Below are 16972 nucleotides of genomic sequence, written 5' to 3'. Positions count from 1 at the left end.
ATTGTCGCGGGTAGTTCTGAGTAAATGTTGTCAGCCCCACCCCCGTGAAAGTAACGGTAATAAATTGTTTCTTGGAGCCCGCTCAGCTCACCGTCACCATACGTCTCCTGGGTGCTGGCAGACGTGGTAGTGCATTGCTACACAGCAGCAGCTCATTGCCTTTTGGCAGCAGATGGTGCATTACGACTGGTAACCGTCATTGTCATCTCCTGAGTGCTCTTTTAGCCGATCTCGGTGAGGTTGATCGGGGTGTCTGGACATAAATGGGAGACAACGATGGCCAGCGGTCATACTGCACCATCTTCTGGCGAGCAGCCAGGAGACGACGATGGCCAGCAGTTGTACTGCACCGTCTGTATAAGATGTATAAGAGAGATGGAGTGGATCAAAGCAATAAAGAGACCGGATTTGTTTTGTATTCATTTCCTTCCTCCCTCCCCTGTTACCCCTCCCCCCGTGAATAGTGGGGAGGAGGAATAGGTCAGTGGTTTGAGCATTGGTCTGCTAAACCCAGGGTTTTCAGTTCAGTCCTTGAGGGGACCATTCTGTAAACCAACCCTGTAAGCCATGTCGTCAGTCAACCTTCCTTCTGTCAGAGCAACAGCAGACAATCGTTTCGCACCTTTTTTCAGCGCAGACGCCACAGCACGGCAAGCATGGAGCCCGCTTAGATCACCGCCGCAATTATGAGCACTGTAAACATCACACACATTATCCTGAAGTATATGCAGAACTGGAATCTGTAAAAGCAAAACCAGACGAGGAGGCGACAGCAGCGCGGTGACGAGAGTGATGAGGACATGGACACAGACTTCTCTCGAAGTATGGGCCCTGGCAATGTGGACATCATGGTGTTAATGGGGCAGGTTCATGCCATGGAACGCCAATTCTGGGCCTGGGAAACAAGCACAGACTGGTGGGACCACATAGTGTTGCATGTCTGGGACAATTCCCAGTGGCTGCAAAACTTTCGCATACGTACAGGCACTTTCATGGAACTTTGTGACCTGCTTTCCCCTGCCCTAAAGCACAAGAATACCAAGATGAGAGCAGCCCTCACAGTTCACAAGCAAGTGGCGATAGCCCTGTGGAAGCTTGCGATACTAGACAGCTACCGGTCAGTCAGGCATCAATTTGGAGTGGGCAAATCTACTGTGGGGCCTGCTGTCATCCAAGTAGCCAAGGCAATCAAAGAGCTGCTGATATCAAGGGTAGTGACTCTGAGAAATGTGCAGGTCATAGTGGATGGCTTTGCTGCAATGGGATTCCCTAACTGTGGTGGGGCGACAAACGGAACCCATATCCCTATCTTGACACCGGAGCACCAAAACAGTGAGTACATAAACCAAAAGGGGTACTTTTTAATGGTGCTGCAAGCACTGGTGGATCACAAGGGACGTTTCACCAACATCAACGTGGGATGGCCAGGAAAGGTACATGACACTCGCATCTTCAGGAAATCTGGTCTGTTTCAAAAGCTGCAGCAAGAGACTTTTTTCCCAGGCCAGAAAATAACTCTTGGGGATGTTGAAATGCCTATAGTTATCCTTGGGGACCCAGACTACCCCTTAATGCCATGGCTCATGAAGCCATACACAGGCAGCCTGGACAGTAGTCAGGAGCTGTTCAACTGTAGGCTGAACAAGTGCAGAACGGTCGTAGAATGTGCCTTCTAGATGTTTAAAAGCACACTGGCACAGTTTACTGATTCACTGTTAGTACCGCTTGCTGTGCGCTCCACAATATCTGTGAGAGTAAGAGGGAGACGTTTATGGTGGGGTGGAAGGTTGAGGCAAATCCCCTAGCTGCTGATTACGCACAGAGTGGTTAGCAGAGTACAAGAGGGCACGGTGCGCATCAGAGAAGCTTTGAAAACCAGTTTCGTGACTGGCCAGGCTACAGTATGAAAGTTCTGTTTGTTTCTCCTTGATGAACCCCCCGTCCCGGTTCACTCTACTGCCCTGTAAGCTAACTACTCTCCCCTCCCCCCTTTGATCACCGCTTGCAGAGGCAGTGAAGTCATTGTTGCTTCACATTCATGCATTCTTTATTAATTTATCACACAAATAGGGGGATAACTGCCAAGGTAGCCCAGGAGGGGTGGGGAAGAGGGAAGGACAAGATCACACTACACTTTAAAACTTATTGAATGCCAGCTTTCTGTTGCTTGGGTAGTCCTCTGGGGTGGAGTTGTTGGGTGCCTGGTGGGCCCCCCCAACATTCTTGGTGGGTGAGGAGGCTATGGAACTTGGAGAGGGGGGCAGTTGGTTACACACGGGCTGTAGCAAGGGTCTGTGCTCAAGTTGCCTTTCCTGAACCTCAACCACATGCCAGAGCATATCAGTTTGTTCCTCCAGTAGCCTCAGCATTGCCTCTTGCCTTCTGTCACCAAGCTGATGCCACTTATCTTCAGCCCGCCAATTATCTTCAGCAGGCCACCTGTACTTGCATTCACACTGTACTTTTCTGGACTCCGACACTGTCTGCCTCCACGCATTCTGCTGGGTTCTTTCAGTGTGGGAAGACTGCATGAGCTCAGATAACATTTCATCACGAGTGCGTTTTTTTCCTATTCTAATCTTCGCTAGTCTCTGGGAAGGGGAAGATAGTGTGAGCGTTGAAACATTTTCAGCTGGTGGAGGGGAAAAAAGGGAGCGTGGTAGTTAAAAAGACATTTTAGAGAACAATGGGTAGACTCTTTCACGGTAAACCCTGCTGTTAACATTACATAGCACGTGTGCTTTCGGTACAACGTCGCACTTTGCCTCTTATTGAGGGTATGCCGGTTTGGTGTGAAAGATCTTTCACGCAGGGCCGGGCAACAGAATCTGGCATGCAGGCAGCCATGGTAAGACAGTCTTTTGGCTTCTTTAACCTTCATAACATGTGTGAATGATTTCAAACAGCAGCGCCCTCATTTCCCATACCAAGCAGCCATTGGGTTGGCCATTTAAAATGGGCTGGCCATTTTAAAGGAGGAGGTGCTGTGGTTTTCGGGTTAACGTGCAGCACAAACCCCAATCCCCTCTTCCTCCCTCCCCTACTCAATTCTCTGGGATGATTGCTTCACTCTTTCCCCCACCACGTGGCTAACAGCGGGGAACATTTCTGTTCAGCCACAGGCAAACAGCCCAGCAGGAATGGGCACCTCTGAATGTCCCCTTAATAAAATCACCCAATTTCAACAAGGTGACCAGGAATGATATCATTATCCTGAGGATAACAGAGAGATACAGAACAGATGTTGTTTGAATGCCAGTGTCATAAACAAGTAAGTAAAAGTTAATAGAATAAAAGAGCTTCATATCTCTTTTGCCTGGAAAGGGTTAACAAGAACAGTGAGCCTGGCTGTCACCTAACCAGAGGACCAATCAGGGGACAGGATACTTTCAAATCTTGAGGGAGGGAAGTCTTTGTGTGTGCTGTTAGTTTTTGTTCACTCTGGGGGCTCAGAGGGACCAGATGTGCAACCAGGTTTCTCTCCAGTCTCTCCGATACAGGCTCTTATAAGTTCAGAATAGTGAGTACTAGGTAGATAAAGCGAGTTAGGCTTATGGTTGTTTTCTTTATTTGCAAATGTGTATTTGGCTGGGAGGAGTTCAAATTTGTATTTGCTGAAAGGATTTAAATTTGTACTCGTATACTTAGGCTGGGAGGGTATTCCCAGTGTCTATAGCTGAAAGACCCTGTAACATATTCCATCTTAAATTTACAAAGATAATTTTTATCTTTGTTCTTTCTTTAATTAAAAGCTTTTCTTGTTTAAGAACATGATTGTTTCTTTATTCTGGTGAGAGACCCCAAGGGACGGGGTCTGGATTCACCAGGGAATTGGTGGGGAGAAAGGAGGGAGCGGGGAGAGAGAGGCTAATTTCTCTCTGTGTTAGGATCACTTTCTCTCTCAGGGAGAATCTGGGAGGGGGAGAGAGAAGGAGTGGGGAAGGTGCATTTTCCTCTCTGTTTTAAGATTCAAGGAGTTTGAATCACAGTGATCTTCCAGGGTAACCCAGGGAGGGGAAGCCTGGGAGAGGCAACGGGGGGAAAGGGTTTACTTTCCTTGTGTTAAGATCCAGAGGGTCTGGGTCTTGGGGGTCCCCGGGCAAGGTTTTTGGGGGACCAGAGTGTACCAGGCAGTGGAATTCCTGGTTGGTGGCAGCGCTACAGGTTCTAAGCTGGTAATTGAGCTTAGAGGAATTCATGCTGGTACCCCATCTTTTGGACGCTAAGGTACAGAGTGGGGAATTGTACCATGACATGGTGTGCAGCGTGTGGGATAGATAGATAGAAAGAATTCAAAAAGCAAGTGAGGTTTTTATTTCTCTCCCTGTTAGCTATCTGCCGGCAGACTGAGAGGTTTGGGTTTAGGAGCAAAAGCCAGTAGGATTTTTTCTTTCTCTTTCCCTGCTAGCTCTGTGTAAAGCAGGCTAGAGGAGATCGTTTTAAAAGCAAAAGTCTGCAAGTTTTTTTTGGTCTCTCCCTTCTGAGTGCAGTGAAGGCAAAGGCATTAGGGTTTAACAAGGATCTTTGTTAAACAAAGGGACTCCAGCTGTGAGTCACCATACTCCAGCAAAACACATTTGCAAATGAATGGTTTTTTTTTCTTTCTAACTCTGTCGGGAATAGCTAGGTAGAAGGAGTTTAAAAAAAAAAGACTGTTGCTAAGCAACCAGAAGATAGCAACAGAAAAGCAGCAGTTCAAGCAGTAAACAGCAGAGGGCGCCCCAGCACAAGGAAGCCGGAAGTATGAGTTCCAAGGAACGGGCAAAACTGGATGCAGTGGAACAAATCAAAGATGCAGACCACAAGCGAGACATGGAAAAGAAACAAAAAGAACTAGAAATAAAATAAAAAGAGATAGAACTGAGAGAAAAGGAGATGGAGCTGAGAGAAAGAGGAAAAAGAGGCTGCCGCTGGAGATGAGGGAAAGAGAGAGGGAAAGCATGAACTGGAATTAGCGCAGGCTAAGCAGAATAACACAGCCAACCCTAACAACCCTTCGCCAGTTGTTGTTCCACATCCCAGCAAATTTCCCACCTACAAGGCAGGTGATGACACTGAGGCCTTCCTAGAAAATTTTGAAAGGACCTTCCCATGGGTACAGCATCTCTGAAGACCAGTACATGATAGAGCTGAGGCCACTGCTCAGTGGACCCCTAGCAGAGGTGGCGGCTGAAATGCCTAAGGAGAACATGAAAAATTATAAACTTTTTCAAACCAAGGCCAGAATCAGAATGGGGCTAACACCTGAGCATGCCAGTCGGTAAGGTGGAAACCAGATGTGTCATTCACCCGACACGCCTACCACATTGGGAAGAATTATAATGTCTGGATATCAGGAGCCAATGTTAAATCTCTGGATGACATGCACTTCCTAATACAATTGGAGCAGTTCTTAGAGGGCGTTCCGGAGGAAACAGAAAGGTTTATCCTGGATGGGAAGCCCAAAACTGTCACTGAGGCGGGGGAGATTGGAGCCAGATGCGTGGAAGTGAAAGAAAAGAAAAAAGCTACTATCAAGGTGAGCGAATATCACAGGGGTCACACCGACAATAAATCCTATACCCGAGGGCAACCCAAGACCCCACCTATAACCCAAGGAAAGCCGCCGACGCCCTATTCTCTCACCTCACCTATCTCCAGTAACCCATCTCGGCCCAGTGACCAGTCAGCTGGGCGATGCTTCAAGTGTAATGAACTGGGACATATAAAGGCCAACTGCCCCAAGAACCCCAACCGAGTGCAGTTCATTATATCTCCATCACTCCAAAAATCCCCAGGCCCAGATGCCTCTCAAATACCCTCGGAACGAAGGGAAATTTTGAGAGTGGGCAGAAAGAAGGTTATCGCGTGGAGAGAGACAGGGGCACAAGTGTCAGCTATCCACCAATCCTTAGTGGACCTCAAATTCATCAACCCAAAGACCCAAGTGACAATTTATCCCTTCATGTCACAAGCTGTAGACTTGCCTACAGCTAAACTGCCTGTCTAATACAAAGGCTGGTCAGGAACGTGGACTTTTGCAGTCTATGACAATTATCACATTCCCATGCTACTGGGGGGAAGACTTGGCCAACCAGGTAAAGTGGGCCAAGAGGATGGGACTGGTTACACGCAGCCAAGCCAGGCAAGCTTCCAGACCCATCCCTGTTCCTGAGCCATCCACAGGGGCCCCGTCTGTGTTAGCAGAGACCCAGACAGAGGTAGTGGACCCGGATCCCCTGCCTACGACTGCAACAGCCACAGTACCTCCAGTCCCAGACCCGGACCTGGAAACGTAACCAGCACCAGAACCATTGCCAGCACTGATGTCAGCACTTGCAAACGCATCTTCAACCCCAACGCCAGAGGGCGCCAGCGAGCCTGAACTGGCAGAAGCAGCAGACAACCATACCCAAGAGGCTCAACCAGAGCCTGAAATACCACCTGGTGCACCAGCAGAGAGTGGTTCACCAGCCACAAAAACCACCCCATCACCTACATCGCTTCCCGAAGGACCAAGCCGAAGTCCACAGTCTAAGGGAGAACTGGTGTCTCCAGCCTCCAGGAAACAGTTCCAAACTGAGCAGGAAGCAGATAACAGCCTTCAGAAAGCTTGGGCGGCGGCACGGAGCACCCCACCGCCTCTCAGCTCTTCTAATTGATCCCGGTTTGTTACAGAACAAGGGCTTTTATATAAGGAGACTCTTTCTGATGGACACCGGGAAGACTGGCATCCACAAAAACAGTTGGTGGTTCCAACTAAGTACCAGGGTAAGCTCTTAAGCTTGGCCCATGATCATCCCAGTGGCCATGCTGGGGTGAACAGAACCAAAGACCGGTTGGGGAAGTCCTTCCACTGGGAGGGGATGGGCAAGGATGTCGCCAAGGATGTCCGGTCTTGTGAGGTGTGCCAAAGAGTAGGAAAGCCCCAAGACCAGATCAAGGCCCCTCTCCAGCCACTCCCCATAATAGAAGTCCCATTTCAGAGAGAAGCTGTGGATATTCCGGGTCCTTTCCCAAAAAACACTCCCCGAGGAAAGCAGTACATACTGACTTTCGTGGACTTTGCTACCCGATGGCCGGAAGCAGTAGCTCTAGGCAACACTAGGGCTAAAACTGTATGCCAGGCCCTAACAGACATTTTTGCCAGGGTAGGTTGGCCCTCCGATATCCTTACGGATTCAGGGACAAATTTCCTGGCAAGGACCATGAAAGAACCGTGGAAAACTCATGGAGTGAATCACTTGGTTGCCACTCCTTACCACCATCAAACCAATGGCCTGGTGGAAAGGTTTAATGGAACTTTGGGGCCATAATACGTAAATTTGTGAATAAACACTCCAATGACTGGGACCTAGCGTTGCAGCAGTTGCTCTTTGCTTACAGGGCTGTACCACATCCCAGTTTAGGGTTCTCACCGTTTGAGCTTGTGTATAGCCACGAGGTTAAAGGGCCATTACAGTTGGTGAAGCAGCAATGGGAGGGGTTTACACCTTCTCCAGGAACTAACATTCTGGACTTCGTAAGCAACCTACAAAACACCCTCCGACACTCTTTAGCCCTTGCTAAAAAAAAACCTAAAGGATGCTCAAAAAGAGCAAAAGGCCTGGTATGATAAAACATACCAGACAACATTCCTTCAAGGTAGGAGACCAGGTTATGGTCTTGAAGGCGCAAGAGGCCCATAAAATGGAAGCATCATGGGAAGGGCCATTCACGGTCCAAGAGCACCTGGGAGCTGTTAACTACCTCATAGCATTTCCCAATTCCTCCCTAAAGCCCAGAGTGTACCACGCTAATTCTCTCAAGCTCTTTTATTCCAGAGACTTACAGGTTTGTCAGTTTACAGTCCAGGGAGGAGATGATGCTGAGTGGCCTGACGGTGTCTACAATAAAGGGAGAAGTGACGGTGGTGTGGAAGAGGTGAACCTCTCCACATCCTGCAACGTCTGCAGCGGCAACAGATCAAGGAGTTAATGCACTCTCCTATGCCAGTTTCCCAGAATCAACTGGTTAAAAATTGTCCTAACAATGTGAAAAATCTTGTAGCTGTACATAATTAGTAGCATATGTAAGGGTGCAAGTGTTTATTAATCTGTTTATTCTAGAGTTCTAGGGAAAAATCACTGCAAGTATGGTTCCATACTGTCAGTGATTTGGGGGGCGTGTCATAAACAAATAAGTAAAAGTTAATAGAACAAAAGTGCTTCATATCTCTTTTGCCTGGAAAGGGTTAACAAGAACAGTGGGCCTGGCTGTCACCTGACCAGAGGACCAATCAGGGGACAGGATACTTTCAAATCTTGAGGGAGGGAAGTCTTTGTGTGTGCTGTTAGTTTTTGGTTGTTGTTCACTCTGGGGGCTCAGAGGGACCAGATGTGCAACCAGGTTTCTCTCCAATCTCTCCGATACAGGTTCTTATAAGTTCAGAATAGTGAGTACTAGGTAGATAAAGCGAGTTAGGCTTATGGTTGTTTTCTTTATTTGCAAATGTGTATTTGGCTGGGAGGAGTTCAAATTTGTATTTGCTGAAAGGATTTTAAATTTGTACTTGTATACTTAGGCTGGGAGGGTATTCCCAGTGTCTATAGCTGAAAGACCCTGTAACATCTTCCATCTTAAATTTACAAAGATAATTTTTATCTTTGTTCTTTCTTTAATTAAAAAGCTTTTCTTGTTTAAGAACGTGATTGTTTCTTTATTCTGGTGAGAGACCCCAGGGGATGGGGTCTGGATTCACCAGGGAATTGGTGGGGAGAAAGGAGGGAGCGGGGAGAGAGAGGCTAATTTCTCTCTGTGTTAGGATCACTTTCCCTCTCAGGGAGAATCTGGGAGGGGGAGAGAGAAGGAGTGGGGAAGGTGCATTTTCCTCTCTGTTTTAAGATTCAAGGAGTTTTAATCACAGTGATCTTCCAGGGTAACCCAGGGAGGGGAAGCCTGGGAGAGGCAACTGGGGGGAAAGGGTTTACTTTCCTTGTGTTAAGATCCAGAGGGTCTGGGTCTTGGGGGTCCCTGGGCAAGGTTTTTGGGGAACCAGAGTGTACCAGGCACTGGAATTCCTGGTTGGTGGCAGCGCTACAGGTTCTAAGCTGGTAATTGAGCTTAGAGGAATTCATGCTGGTACCCCATCTTTTGGACACTAAGGTTCAGAGTGGGGAATTGTACCATGACAGCCAGCAAATATCAGGACCGTACACTGCCATGCTTTGTTTTGCAATGATTCCAGACTACGTGCTACTGGCCTGGCATGGTAAAGTGTCCTATCAAGGAGGACAGAATAAGGCTGCCCTTCCCAGAAACCTTTTGGATGTACTCCCAAAGCCTTTGCAAGACAGCTTTATGGAGATGTCCCTGGAGGATTTCCGCTCCATCCCCAGACACATTAGGAGACTATTCCAGTAGCTGTACTGGCCACGAATGCCAGGGCAAATTAATCATTAAAACATGCTTGCTTTTAAACCATGTATAATATTTACAGAGGTACACTCACCAGAGGTCCCTTCTCCACCTGGCGGGCCCGGGAGGCAGCCTTGGGTGGGTTCAGGGGGTACTGACTCCAGGTCCAGGGTGAGAAACAGTTCCTGGCTGTCAGGGAAAATGGTTTCTCCGCTTCCTTGCTGTGAACTATCTTCCTCGTCCCCAAAACCCATATCCCTGTTGCATGCTACTCCACTCATAGAGTCAAAGCACAGGGATGGGATAGTGCTGGCTGCACCACCTAGAATGGCATGCAGCTCATCATAGAAGCGGCATGTCTGGGGCTCTGACCCAGAGCAGCTGTTTGCCTCTCTGGTTTTTTGGTAGGCTTGCCTTAGCTCAAGTTTCATGCGGCACTGCTGCAGGTCCCTGTTATAGCCTCTGTCCTTCATGCCCTTTGAGATTTTTTTCAAATGTTTGGGCATTTCGTCTTTTTGAACGGAGTTCTGATAGCATGGATTCGTCTCCCCATACAGCGATCAGATCCCATACCTCCCGTTCGGTCCATGCTAGGGCTCTTTTGAGATTCTGGGACTCCATCATGGTCACCTCTGCTGATGAGATCTGCACTCACCTGCAGATCGCCACGCTGGCCAAACAGGAAATGAGATTCAAAAGTTCGCGGACCTTTTCCTGTCTAACTGGCCAGTGCATCTGAGTTGAGAGCGCTGTCCAGAATGGTCACAATGGAGCACTCTGGGATAGCTCCTGGAGGCCAGTACCGTCAAACTGCAGCCATACTACCCCAAATTCGACCAGGCAAGGTCGATTTCAGCGCTAATCCCCTTGTCGGGGGAGGAGTACAGAAATCGATTTTAACAGCCTTTTAAGTCAAAAGTAAGAGCTTCATCGTGTGGACGGGTGCAGGGTTAAATTGATCTAACGCTGCTCAATTCGACCTAAACTCGTAATGTAGACCAGGGCTAGGTGTAGGTAGTGTCTTCACTAACCACTACAGTGGTGCAGCTGCCGCACAGCAGCACTGTAAATGTAGACCAGCCCTGAGGTAGAAAACTATGGAGTAATCTATAGGGAGGCCTTAAAAAGAATAGGAATGAAGATTACAAAGGCATGATAACCTAACATACCTCCACTTCCAGTTTCTATAAAAATTAAGGAGAAAACATTAGTTAAACCACTCACTCTCTAAAATTCAATATTTTCAAGTTTTTTTAATTAAAATACTATGTTTTATATTTTCTTATCTTTACTATATTCTCCCACTCAACTTTGTGCCTCCTTCCATGCCACTCAAATACCAGAAATTCCCTTCCCTCTAAAATCTGCCAGTCTTCATTGAAAACAACTCTTTTAGCCACACATATTTTTGAGTCTCAACCATTTTAACACTGAACCTCCACTTGGGTGTTTGTGTTGGACTGCACTGTCTGATGTTGTTTGATTGTAAGCTTATTAGGACAGGAAACATAATTGCTTCTATTCTGCTAGAAAGACTGACAGTTGGTCTTACATTGGATTTTCCACACCCCTGAGCGACGTAGTTACATCGACCTAACCCTCAGTATAAACAGTGCTATAAGGACAGGAGGGCTTCTGCAGACAGTGCCAGCTATATATATATATACACACACACACACACACACACACACACACACACACACACACACAAATGTTCCAAGTATGTGCTTTTACATGTGATTACACAATGCTTCCATTTCTGTCAGTCACTTAGGGAGGGATCCACAAAAGTAGTTTGGTGCCTAAACCCCAGACTCAGGCACCTGTTTTAGGCACCGATGTCCATGCAATCCACAAAACTCCCACCGAATGGTACAGGCACCTAAACTCACTTGATCCCTATGTTTCTGCCTCAGGCAACAGCGCACAACCTCTAGGCATCCGGCCACCTATCTTTCACCTAACCCTTATACCAATTCATGAACCAGGGAAGACAGGCCAGCTAAGTTGCGTGCAAGGGCCCACTACAACAGGTGTGTCCAGAGGGAGCTTGCCAGTTTGGGTCCCATTCAAAATTGAGTAGGACCTTATAACTTTTAATCCAGTGGTTAGAGCACTCCCCTGGGATGTGGGAGACCCAGATTCAATTCTCCTTTTGCTATCAGAGCAGGAGAAAGTATTTGAATAGCGGTCTCCTACCTCTCAGGAACATGTGCTAGCTACTGCCGAATGATGAGATATTTTGTTGTAGGGCTCCCTCAGTCTCTCATGATGATTGTTCTCATTGAGCTAGAGAGAAAGAATATGAGTAACTTTGTAGTCCAGTGGTAAGGGTGCTCATCTGGGAGAGGAGAAACCCTCGGTTCAATCCCCATGCTCCAACCACTTTTTCATTATTTATCCACAGTGGAACTGCTTCAACAGGAGAGACAGAATTTGAACAGGGGGCTCCTTCCTTCTCCCTCTCTGGAAGCGGGGTGGAGGGCAGGGAGTGAACCTGGGTCTCCAAGATGAGTAGTCTAATCACTAGACTAAAAATTAGAAGATGGGCACCACACCACTTCCTCCTCAAGCCATTTAGCTGGACGCGAGGCAGGTGACTAACTCATTATTCACAAGAAACACCTTAGGCACCTAAGCCATCTGACTCCAGGTGGGGGTATCCATTCATGGACTGTCATGCACAGACAGGCCCCTCCCAGCAGCCTGGACTTAGGTACTTAGCTCTGTGAGAAGTGTGGGGGCTTAGCGCTGACTCCTCCGGTCAGCATTTTCCTTTGACTATCTTAGGCAGCTCCCCACCAAACACACTGGCTTTTCTGAATTACATTATTAGGCACCTATTTCTCCCCGTTCACTGTGTAGGGAGCTTAGATGCATAACTTGGCTTTGTGGCTCGCAGTGTTGTTCCTGGATTTTCAAGGCACCTAACATTAAGTGCTGTGATGCTCACTATTACAACGCTGAAGTCCCTTCAATAATCCAATTCTTGATCTCTTAACCCAAACACACTGTACTGAAGCACTGATCCTCCACATGACTGTTCAGTGTTTGCACTGCAGTCCACAAGTTACAAGATAATAGCAATTCTGAGTTTAGCAATATCCAAGCCTAACTCTGAATATATTTGTTTCCTCCTCAACCTTGTTAAAAGTGGTAATCAAGAAAGACTGGAAGCTGAAGGACTTTTTATAAACAGTATTTAAAAAAATCCTGGTCAGAGACTATATTATAAAAAATGTCCATTCTCTCCCCCAACCAAAGTTCTGTTAGGGTAACTATAAAGGGCACAAAGATATAGCAATAATAATAAAAATCAAGTATGTTTTCTCATTTCCTACCATAATAGGTTTCCTCAGTAGTTGCTGCTCTGGCAGAACTCTTTCAAACTAGATTACAGAGAAACATGATCCATACTGTATCCAGGAGTCACTGACTCATACGGTCAAATTTCTGGAAAAAGGGAACTGCAGTTCAAAACACTCAGAGGTTAAATATATGCTTTTGATTTATCAGACCACTTCTGTCCTTTATCACACTGACGAATCAGCAGCCACAGAGTTTTCCACAGAGCATATTTGGAGGTAGAGGAATTCAAGCTCCCTTCTCCCACAAGGGGCTAAGAACAGGCTCCCTGAACAAGAGGGAGGTGCCAGTCAATTAACTCTGTCAGCAATGCTATATCTAGAGATGCTTGTTGAAGTCAAAATAATGTATGCGTACCTGTCACAATGAAAGGGCTAACTGCACCTCTTTTCCCTTTATAATCTCTCAGGGTGTACTCATTCAGATGTTAGGCCTCTTGTCTTTGCCTGTCTCAAGAGGAATTTTGCAATTCTTCCACACCAATCTGGGAAACTGAGGCATGTGTGTATACACCATTATTAACCTGCAGGCCCAACTGAGTGCAGGCACCTTTGGAAGTCTGACCAGTGATCACACAGCTTTCTTCAAAACAGACCAAAGCATTAGAAGAAAAACAGGATTTTAAAATGTCAGGCTATGCACATCCAGCTTACCACCCTCTGATGGTAACCTAGAAAGGCATAAAGTCTCCAGGCACAACCAGGGGCAGTTGTGTGTCTCGATCTGGTTCCCCTGAACAGTTTAACTACTGGCTCTCTCTCGAGAGGATCCCTTTTCAATCCTGCTAGAGCTTCTCTGGTCTAATCAGTGTTCCCAACCCATCTGGTCAAAACCAGTTTCGTAGATTGGGGGAGACAAAAATAATCAAAGCCAGCCATTCTGGCACTGTCCCTTAACAACTTCTGTTTGCTGAGAAGTGCTTACCTTCATTCAGTATTCTACCTACCTATTTCCTCAGACAGCTCTTTACTGAGGTAACTCAATATAGTCACACAGTAAGCATCCAAATAACAAAGTCAACATGCAATATCTATGCATATTACTGAGTAGCTCCAAATCCATTACAGTACCCAATTGTGGAAGTCCCACTGGAAAGCACCAAGAAAGCCAATTATTTATTCTCTCCTTCAGGATACAATCAGTTTTCTACCCCAGATAGATGCTGAAAGATTGTCAGGCCTGCAGGGCTATCAAGCTCTGACAGTTTGGATGAATGAGATTTTCACACACAAAAATAACCCATGAGACAGACACATGAAGAATCTTTCATTACCAGAGGCCATGTTAAAAACCAGACTTAAAATTAATCCCAGATGACAGTGACTCCTTCCAAAGGAAAACTATTTAGGAGTCAGCTGCACTTAATGATGCTTTGTTCCTCATGTGTCTGATTACAGAGACACCCCATTCCCTCCAGAAGTCTTGTACAAAGACAGCTGCTGTCGCCCTGGAGTCAGTCACACCCATCCGCATTTAATCCCAGATTCAGTAGGGGTTGACTGGCTTTTAGACAGTAACATGGACATGGCTACCACAAGCCTCCCAGGCATAGTGGAAACAACGAGCAACAGCCTTGCCCCCAATTTCAAACAGGTAAACCCAGTGAAAGAAGGAAGCTCTCTGCTTCACCCATCCAGTATCCCAGAGAAGTCCACGTCCACATCTCTAAAAGAGGGACCCAGGGAAAAGCCCAAACTGCCTAGTTCACACACACTCTCTCTCTCGGATGTCTCGGGGGGGGGGGGGAATAGCTGAAGGCCCTGGAGAAGCAGCCACCGTTCAGGAGGACGGGATAAGGGGAAAGAGAAAACAAAGAAAGTTAGTCACGTAGCTGCTCAGAGCGTGACGGGGAGGTGGGAGGGGCAGCTGCTGTGAACACCTCTCTGGGGCAGCTAGTATCCTGCCCCCGCCCTCAGCCTCCCCCATCCCCCGCTCCGATCCCAACATGCAGCCGAAGCTCCGTCATCAAAACGTGGGGCGGGAGGAATTAACCCGTAAGGGAAAATACAACTCGGGCACAGTCTCCTCTCACCCCACCACCTTCAGCAGCCACTGTCGCCCACCCCCGCAGTTAAAGCCAGGGCAAGCCCAAGCCCAGCTCCCGCTCGCTTCACTGGAGCTAACAGGGAGAGATGCGGCGAACCAATCCCGGGTCGGCTGTCCCCCCCCCGCGCCAAAGGGGGTGGCCTGACTTTCTTCTGACACCCACGGCTCTGAAGAGCAAAACAACTGGCACAAAGATGAAGGCAACCGCAGCGTCCCCCGAGGGAAAGGGGAGAACACGGGAAAGCAAGTGGAGCCCGTCTCATCCTCATCCCCAGCTTCTGCCCAGGGAATTGCGCCCATGCCACTTACTTTGTTCCCAGCTCACTTCCTGACTGCACCGCTTCTGCAGCTGCTGCCTGGTGCTTCCTAGCTCTGCTGCTGCTGCTGCAATTTCCGCTTCTCCCAGGCTCCCATTTCCTGTTCTTTCATCACACGTCAGGAGGTGGGATATGGCTGCACAAGCTTCAGTGCTGCTGGGACCCGAGCAGCACTACCCGAGCCCCCCTGTCTGCTTACCCCGGCAGCCTCCCAGATCCCTTTGTCTACGCAAGAATCGTTGCTTCTGGGATCGGAGCTGCTCCCTAGACCACACTCCGGGAAACCGACCAGTTCCACTGCGCTTCCCACGTCTCACTCTCTGCACCTCCGGCAGCTTTCCAGAGCCTATTATTCATGCATCCTAAGAAGTTCTCCTGCTGCTCCGCGGAGTTTATTTCAAGTCAGGCTTGTCAAACTGGGATAACTTGAATGAGCCACATGAAAGTACTAGTCTGGAAGGATTGCAAATTCCGGGGGATCGCTTAGATACATACTGTGGCAACAGGACCACAGAAAACACGAATATCGAGACTTCTCTTAAACGGCTATAAAATAAGCATAAAGTGGGGACTCTCTTGCCACACGATAAAACGTAATAGCTGTACAGAGTATCGCCCCCAGCTCATTGCAACAATATTGGGTAGCGTGAATTTAACTGTACAAATAACAAGGAATAAAAATGTTACCTTGAGGCAGAAGTGTTATAACTTGAATAAGGGACATTAAATATGGATAATCTAAATGTCTCATTAAAAACACTTTATTCCAGTTTTAAATTTTGCTTTATAGAGGCCCCGGACTGGAAAATAATAGATTTTTTTTTTTTTTTTTTGGTTCTTCCCTGGAGGGAAGGTCGGTATCTTAGTACTTTCAAACGTCACGTCCTTCCTGATTTTGTGGACTGTGCTGTTGGAAAGCCCTGATATAGATGGTGTGTTTTTTCATCTCTTTAATAAAGATTCAGGAAGCACTTCAATCAAAATCCCCTCTTCCTTCCACACAGATGAATTGGGTGTTTGAATTAAACAAATGCTACTGGTTTAAAGTCTTGAGTACAAATTGCTCAACCTCAATTAATAAGGTGATTTTACTTGTTTGATCTGTTTATGTGGTCATGCTAGTTCTCTAGTTGTCCAATCTTAGAAAACACAGGAGGCAGAGGAAAGAGAAAAGTCTTTTCAAATGAACTAGACTTGTAAATCTGGATGCCACATGAATCTGACAATACAATATTTGAAAATTAATTTCAATTACGTGCGTGCTAAAAAAAAAGGGGGGGGGGTTACTTGAAGTGCTTTCCATGGACTTAAAAATTAAGTTGTATTACTATAAAACAGTCTCTTAATTCCCACAAAGGTACACCCTGAGCAGTCTTTTAAACTACAGTTGTCAGGCCTCCAGCAGCCATGGTAGTAGGTTAATCTAGGCTGCACTTTCCACAGGGGAAGCAGCTGTTATATTAATCCAAGTTTATTTTGTTCATTAGGTCTCTTAAACAGGGAGCTCTGATCATACAACTTTAAGACTACAGGCCCAGCAGTGGCAGAAAATGCTTGTTACCCTTCTTTCAAAGGGCTTTTATTTATAAACTATAGTGGAAGGTAAGAAGGGAGATGAGATTGAACAGGGTAAACTGAGTTTTCTGTATGAGAGATTGTTCCTGCTCTTAAAATCTCCAAGAAATTACTCCTTTAATGTTTTCCCAGTTGCCTATCATTTTTCTTAAATCAACTAATGAAGTGCTCGCTTCTCGGTCATATGCACAAACTTTTCACTTTTACCGCAGCTATTGTGGCCCAAGCATCTGGAATACATTTGGCACGTTGCATAATGACATACCCAAAACTTTTAAATATATAATCTACTT

At 46.9% G+C, this 16972-nt stretch overlaps 1 protein-coding gene across 3 annotated transcripts in view; it reads right to left on the bottom strand.

Moving 5' to 3' along the window:
• Nucleotides 1-15319, bottom strand: part of CTTN (cortactin) — a 44833-nt gene extending 29514 nt beyond the window's left edge. For 2 of the 3 annotated variants that reach the window (XM_050955369.1, XM_050955373.1), the window contains exon 1: nucleotides 15097-15316. The gene's annotated coding sequence lies outside the window, so the exon portion shown is untranslated. Of the gene's footprint in view, nucleotides 1-15096 lie in introns of all 3 variants that reach the window. The other variant, XM_050955371.1, reaches the window with a different exon arrangement.
• Between the last annotated feature and the right edge of the window lie 1653 nt (nucleotides 15320-16972).

This window comes from Gopherus flavomarginatus, chromosome 5 (genome assembly GCF_025201925.1).
Source record: "Gopherus flavomarginatus isolate rGopFla2 chromosome 5, rGopFla2.mat.asm, whole genome shotgun sequence".
Taxonomy (NCBI): Eukaryota; Metazoa; Chordata; order Testudines; family Testudinidae; genus Gopherus; species Gopherus flavomarginatus.
The sequence above is the reverse complement of the archived record's forward strand: the minus strand, read 5'-3'. Positions and strand labels throughout refer to the sequence as shown.